The following is an 8,017-nucleotide window of genomic DNA, read 5'->3' as shown; positions in this document are numbered from 1 at the left end:
TTTCGCAGATTTTCAAAATAAAGGGAAGGTGGGATTGAGGATTGAGGTTAAATATTTTAAGCAGAGGATGAATAACCGCTGTTTTGAATGCTAGGTGAACAGTACCAGAGGAAAGTAATAATTAAACAAATTACCACTGATAGTCCTAATAATACAAACAGCTCATTGATCAGTTTTCCAGGTAGTGGGTCAAGTAAATATGTTTTTTGTTTTGTCCCATTTACAAGTCGCAGGAGTTCCTCTAATGTTATTTCTTCACAAAGAGAGTGACTACTTTGAAGAGCATTATCTGTCGTACATACATTCGTATCTGCGTTAGTGTAAACCAGTTGGAGCTGGCTTGCATTATCTTTAATCTTGTATTAACATACTGTATATCATTGCCTCTGAACGTGCAGGTGCTCTGTTTTGTATCTACAATGAACTACAAAAAGTAGTACTTTGGAACAGGAGTATTACAGTGATCATTGCCACTCAGCCTTCACACACTACATATGTAAGAAAGTGACATCAAAGGAATTCACTCTCATTCCTAGTCATCTATTTTGATAATTGGCAGATACATACAAATACATGCACTCTAATTATATATGCTTCAATCTGCATGATAAACTAACATAATAGCTGATGCATAGTAAACCAACGGATGGCTTATTTTAGTTAGCAAAGAAGACACCAGAGGGGCTTGAATCACTCTGGCAAAGCTTTCATGTTTAATTAGCTTTTTTAACAGCCTAGCACAGACTAACAGCAACTTTAATCTGAGTCTACGCCAAAATGATTATTACCTCGTTCCACCCTGCACTTAACCCAGTCACAATTGCCTTATTAAACTGATAAGTCTTGAGCCACTTTAACACAGGCTATGCTCTCAATCGTGTAGCAAGAAGTTCAATTAACCCCCAGGCCTGTAACATAGAGTAGCACTGAATCTGGAATAGATATATTGTGTTGTCTTACTTTTGCACTACATTTTGTCGTGCAGTGGCATGATTATTTTATGCACTGTTAGTCCAGAACAGGTGAAGAATGTGTTGCAGCGTCCTGCAAAGTGAGCACTCATGCCATGTTACCAATTTACAATGTGAAGATATGCTGAAAAAAAGTGAGATTATTGTCAACATGAATACTTACAAGACCACCCATGCGTCAATTATTTATTGAGCAGGGTAGTGGGCAGCAAAGGCCTGCCCCTGTTGGTGTCTGATGACATGAGTAAATTGTAAAGTGCAGCCACAATTTTGTGTCAATCATCACAACAAAGCAGAAGGTTTTATGGACTGATTCAAACTCAGAATGCCAATTTGCCACAAGTTAATTGGAAGGCAATTAAGCTCTGTCAGCATAACCAAATTGGGCACTATCTTCATTTACAGTAGATAAAGGAAGTGAACAGTCCCCTTGCTAAAGTAGTATTTGGGAAAAATGACACCACTGTGACTGTTTTGGACTGGTGTGGTTTTTCCCCATTTGTGTGGTGTTTTAGATCCTGTCCTGTACTCCTATTTTGTAATTTCACTTCCCCTGTCTGTCCATTGTGTACTGGCTCCCACACCTGGCATTGACTGTAATCGGTTGCCAATCAGTCTCCTATTTCAGTCCGACGCTGTCTTCTTGACGGCGTCAAATCATTGCTATGCTTACCGCCTCATGTTTTGAGTGCTTATTGTTGTCTAAAATAAGTTCTGTGTCTTCCGCCCGATTGCAGCTGAGATAGGCTCCAGCACCCCCCGCGACCCTGAAAGGGATAAGCAGTAGAAAATGGATGGATGGAAGTTCTGTGTCTTGTGCTGTTTTTAAATGCACTGGCCTTCTTTTGTTCTTTTATACGCTCCTTTTGTGAGTGTGTTTTCTGTTTTTATTAAATAACATTCTTTTTACTTACCATCTGCCTGTCGTCTGCTGCACCTTAGGGTCATGTCGCCAAAGATACTTCCCAGCTCGTGACAGTGGTTTTACAAAAAAAACAGTTTTCTGTAACATGTAGCCTGAACAAAAATAGAAAGAACTATGTTAGGCGGAAAACATATAAAATCTTCCACATTATTAGGGTATACATTTCCCCCCATAAATTTTTAAATGGATTTAGGTCTGGGACCCTGACTTCATTTGGGTTTTTAACTTATTATATTGTAAAGTGTGGACACAATAAAATACGTCAGCAAGAAGACGTTATGTATTATAGTCTGACTACTTTTCAAAATGTTGACGCTCAAACAAAACTGTGCGTCAAGGCTATTCAACTACATAACGAAGAAGGCCACAGTTTCAAGAGCCAAAGAGCTCACATGGAAATGTGGATGTTTCGTCAGTAAGTGCCTCTGAGACTTTTATCTGAGACTTTTATTAGTAGATTGCACAGTACAGTACATATTCCGTACAATTGACCACTAAATGGTAACACCCGAATAAGTTGTTCAACTTGTTTAAGTTGGGGTCTACAAATCAATTCATGCCTCCGCAGGTTATATTCCTTTGAAACTGTGTTTAATTAATTGCAAAGTAAACAAATCGGCTTTCACACTGCACTGTTAATACATCCATTTTTCTTCCCTCGCAACTCGTTTCCAGCGTGTGCAGCTAGACAGATAGTTAACAGCATGAAGAAAAAGAAGCTCCAGGAGTTTTGTTGAGGCTTGATGTTTATTCTTTTAAATTTCTTCCTTCCTTAGTTTTATTTCTGTACACTTATTCCTTCATTTAAGTTTCCATCCATCCATCCATTTTCTACCGCTTATTCCCTTCGGGGTCGCGGGGGGCGCTGGAGCCTATCTCAGCTACAATCGGGCGGAAGGCGGGGTACACCCTGGACAAGTCGCCACCTCATCGCAGGGCCAACACAGATAGACAGACAACATTCACACTCACATTCACACACTAGGGCCAATTTAGTGTTGCCAATCAACCTATCCCCAGGTGCATGTCTTTGGAGGTGGGAGGAAGCCGGAGTACCCGGAGGGAACCCACGCAGTCACGGGGAGAACATGCAAACTCCATTTAAGTTTGTAAGACTGAAAATATAAACATAAGATAAACATTACAAAAGTATAACGTCTATTGTATATTTTACATAAATAGTGTCTATTTTGTATTTTATATAAATAAAATTGAAGGTTTAGTGTAAATACATTCACACAGTAAACTGCAGATGTTAATGCATATATAACTTAAACAACCATATCAAACATTGCACAAAATTAATGTGACTCATCACAATTAAACCTAAGGTGCAGCGTTATTGCCCTCTACTGGTCAATTTTAGTGCTACATGTATTAGACGAGCTGTGATAGCCGGAGATACTCTTAGACAAAAAAAACAACATGACCAAGAATACAAAAGGCATCACAAAGTCAGCAGTTTCAATACAAAACAAACTAATTATCTTTATGCACAAATGATATCTACTTACAAAGATTTGACCAAGTTTCGCAATGAAGCTTACATTTGTGGATGTTGCTGCTTGTCTGTAACAGTGTCCGTCGCTTCAAAGGTCTGACAGGAAACGATGGCTCCAGCAGAACTTTCATACCTTGTTGTCCAGTTGTTGTTAAATGTCCGATTTTTGCACTTTATTTAGATTTTTTCAGGGCTGAATGAAGTCTTCTTCTACTCACCCCACTTCTGCTTCATTGTGGTACACATGCCATGCTGTTGCCCCCCATGGGGTGGCGGTAGTACTGCTTGCATGACCAACCCTAGTTTAAATGGTTTCATGGAGCCTATTTGGGTGATGTTTGGCGGGCAAAATTAAAAGCTTTGGCGGGTTGAATAACCCTGCTGTATGTCACCAAAAAAACAGTTATAACACAATTAAACATAACTAGAATGGTGGAACAGGGGTTAGTGCATGTGCCTCACAATACGAAGGTCCTGGGTTCGATAAAATAAAAAAAATTAAAAAAAATATATATACAGATTTTTTAAAATTAAATCAACATAATTATTACTATTTCTGGTTCCTACATTATATATCAATATAAATCAATACAGTCTGCAGGGATACAGTTCATAAGCACACATGATTGTATTTTTTTATGACAAAAAAAATAAATAAAAATAAAATAATAATAATAATTTAAAAATTTAAAGACCTTTTTAAGCCACTTTCTGACTGTCTCTTCAGAACGTGCCGTTTTTTTTATTTACGTGGCTCCACTTCGAGAGCGTCTTCTCCTCACCCACTTTATTGTAGTTTGTAGCACTTTCATAGCGAGTCTACTGACAGATATAAGCTTGAACTATACATTACTTTGTGTTACAAATGGCAACAGCGGAGGATGCATGTGCATGGATGAGCCATTCTCCCCGACAGCAAGAGGATAGCGAAAAAGAAGGAGTCCATTACATATAGCATTGGACTGGTTGGACTACATTGGCACACTACTTGGTACATTTATACCATATATGGAATGAAATAGAATGGAATTATCTTTATTGTCATTCCACAAGTGCAACAAAATGTTGTTTTCAACCCAAACCCGTTCAATAGAATAGAATAGAATAGAAAGCACTTTATTGATCCCTGGGGGAAATTCAGCACCACAGTTCGCTCACAGTAGACAATAATAATAATAAATAATATAATATATATAATATCCATCCATCCATCCATTTTCTACCGCTTATTCCCTTTTGGAGTCGCGGGGGGCGCTGGAGCCTATCTCAGCTACACCCTGGACAAGTCGCCACCTCATCGCAGGGCCAACACAGATAGACAGACAACATTCACACTCACATTCACACACTAGGGCCAATTTAGTGTTGCCAATCAACCTATCCCCAGGTGCATGTCTTTGGAGGTGGGAGGAAGCCGGAGTACCCGGAGGGAACCCACGCAGTCACGGGGAGGACATGCAAACTCCACACAGAAAGATCCCGAGCCCGGGATTGAACCCAAGACTACTCAGGACCTTCGTATTGTGAGGCAGATGCACTAACCCCTCTGCCACCGTGCTGCCTATATAAAATATATTATATTTATAATATATAATATATAAATAATATAAATATATTCTGCATATACTCTACATTTAAGTGCAGTCAAGGAACATATGCATTATACAGTCTGATGGCTGTCGGTATGAAGGACCTCCTGTGTCGTTCCGTATTGCATTTTGGGAGTCTGAGCCTTCCACTGAACGTGCTCATTCTCTCTGCAAGGTCCAAGTGATTAGACAAGATTAGACAAACAACATTGTACAGGGTTACAGAAGAGGAACGCTGATGGGTCGCCACTCACGTCGCCCCGTAGAAGGTAGGAAAAAGGTAGACGCTGGGGGAGGATAAGAAAAACAGTCCATTTCAGACTGGGCTCCTATTGACGGGGGCCCAGTCTGGAGTAAGAAACATGATAGCAAAGCACATATACATATGGAGATATCTGCTGACGCCAAATATGGCACTGCGTCACAAAAAGAACAAATTCTAAATGGCTCATTTGGAGTAGGTTGGAAGGAAGGCAACATTGTTATATAAATATCTCCGCCATGCATCCATGGTTTGATTTAAAATTTTTGGGACTAACGCAAATCCCAAATACGCAATAGTAGGTACCAATAAGCAAAAAAAGTTGGTTTTGCATAACAAGGCCCATTTAAAGACAGCATAAGTATATTCCAGGCAGTTAACAATAAATAGGTATGTTGTACATACATCGTATTTACGGATATTGTTCTTGTTGCGATGCGGTCGCATTGCTGCGGTGGATGTGTTCTCATATACTCTGGAAGACAAGCAGGAAGTGGCGTTCAGGTAAGAATGAATGTTTATTCCAAAAATAAAAGCAAAAATGTGCAAAAGATTTACGTGCTGAGGACACGGTTAGCTAGGGAAAAGCTTCAAGTGAGCATTGTTACAGAAACTAAGGTTGGGAGACAACAGAGTCTAATGGGGCGTGATTAGAGGAAGCAACAGGTGAGGAAACTCATTACTAAACATAAACAGGAGTGTCTAATCAGTCTCCAAGGCAACAAGAAAAATAAACAAAGGGAAAACACGCTGTAACAGAACTAGACACAAAGCTAGGTAGAACCACAACAAACTTAAATGAGACATGACCTCACAAGTCATGATAGTACCAACCCCCCACTCCCCTTAAGGGACGGATTCCAGATGTCTCAGAAAACCAAAATGGAAATCCAAAGTCACAGGGATTGTGGAGGGAGGAGGCCGAAATGTCCCCTAAGCCACCAAGGACAAGACAGGTGGCGTCGCTGCTGCTGGCCAGGCGGGCATCTACGGCACGGCCACATCTGTGGCTGGCGAGGAGGCAGACAAGAGCGGTAGTGATCCACGCCTGGGTCCTGGGCATTGCTGCTGATGGCGCGAAGAGCATGCATAAACTGGCGACATACTTGGCCCATGAGGATGCTGACATGGTGGAGAATAAATCCTCAGCAGCCATTCTTGTCCTTGCCCAAGTCCTGGGCATGGCTGCTGATGGCGCAGGGAGCGTCTATAGACTGGCCACGTTCGTGGCAGACGAGTAGGCAGACCGTGAATGCTTGATGGATGCGAGCAGACCGTTGGGCTGGAGGTCAAGCCATAGCAGGCTGCTGGCCTGGTGGTGGCGTCGGGTGACCCGCTATAGACGGGGCAGGAAGCGGCATTGTGGCTGGACGTAGAGCGGCTTGGGCGAGCTCTTCTGGAGCTGACGTTGCTGCTTGGGTGAGCTTGGCTTAGGCGAGCTCTGCTGGAGCTGACGTCGCTGCTTGGGCGAGCTCCGCCTGATCCGGTGTCAAAGCTGGAGTCGTTGATACTGGAGGTCGAGCTGACTGCAGAGTTGGAGTTGTCTGCAGACCCAGTGGGATTGCTGGTGGCATCTGCAGTCCCACTGGGTAGGCTGGTGGCGTTTGCAGGCCCACTGGGGTTGCTGGTGACATCTGCAGGCCCACTGGGGTTGCTGGTGGCATCTGCAGAGTGAGAACAGTAGGCGGCTGGGCAGGCGTCGAAGCTGGAGCAGTAGGCGGCTTGACTGGTGGCATCTGCAGAGCTGGAGCAGCAGGCGTCTTGACTGGCGGCGTCAGCCCCAGAAGCGCATCCTCCATCTCCAGCTCCATCAGCACCTTCCAGTACCAGTCATCCATCCATGCCACGCTGCACTTCTCCACAGGGTCATTTGATGGTCGAAGAGTTGAAACAGGAAGATGGAGCTGGTGGCGCCCCCGCTCGTGAAGAGGCGGAAGGCGACCACAATGGAAGGAGTTGTGCCTCCCTAGTCACACTGCTGCCAGTCTTACAGCAACTAAGGCTGGGAGACAACAGAATATAAAGGGACGTGGTTCGAGGAAGCAACAGGTGAGGAAACAAATGATTAAACAGAAACAGGAGTGTCTAATCAGTGTCCAAAGCAACAAGAAAAGTAAACAAAGGGAAAACATGCGGGAACAGAACTAGGCACAAAATTGAGATAGAACCACAACAAACATAAATGAGACATGGCCTCTTAGGTCATGACAGTTCTGTTGTTGTTGTTGTGGTTGTTGTTGTCTCTCTGTCTTCTCCTTCTCTTGTGTCCACAATTTCCCCCTCTGTCTTTCTTTTCTCTTCTTCTTCTCCTACTCCGGTCCGGCTGCGCCAAACATTAATATAAATCCATTTAATAAAGTCAAATACAAATAAGGCAACAAGAGAAGTATCCCAGACTTCTCTTTTGTAAAGTAAATCTGTACAGCAGATATGGGCGTCTATATCAACAATATGATTTGCCTGAGTGGCTGGACAGGACAAAAAAAATAAAAAATAGTTAAGTGCTTTTCATTGTTTTCTGATTGAATAATTTCACTTGAGCAAGACTTTTATAACATTCCATACTACAAAATAATAAAAGCAAGAATGATTTGTGCTGGTATTATATCAGATCAATATCAGCATTGGCCAATACTCAAAACTCCAACAACGGTATTCATATCGGACGTAAAAAAGTTGTATCGGGACACCCCTAATATGAATCAGCTGATTGTTAATCAGTGACAGTCCTCTGGCGGCTGAGTCATGAACATATGTCTGCATGTGTCT

The 8,017-nt window shown here is 42.3% G+C and overlaps 1 long non-coding RNA gene across 1 annotated transcript; it reads right to left on the bottom strand.

The window, feature by feature from the left end:
* Positions 1 to 1,210: 1,210 nt before the first annotated feature.
* On the bottom strand, positions 1,211 to 3,588 carry LOC140678866 (uncharacterized). The gene is made up of 3 exons (XR_012050513.1): positions 3,444 to 3,588; positions 1,886 to 1,988; positions 1,211 to 1,738 (listed from the first exon to the last, which is right to left on the bottom strand). It is a non-coding gene; the product is annotated as an uncharacterized lncRNA (long non-coding RNA).
* Between the last annotated feature and the right edge of the window lie 4,429 nt (positions 3,589 to 8,017).

The sequence above is a fragment of the Nerophis lumbriciformis genome, linkage group LG06, assembly GCF_033978685.3.
Source record: "Nerophis lumbriciformis linkage group LG06, RoL_Nlum_v2.1, whole genome shotgun sequence".
Lineage (NCBI taxonomy): Eukaryota > Metazoa > Chordata > Actinopteri > Syngnathiformes > Syngnathidae > Nerophis > Nerophis lumbriciformis.
The sequence above is the reverse complement of the archived record's forward strand: the minus strand, read 5'-3'. Positions and strand labels throughout refer to the sequence as shown.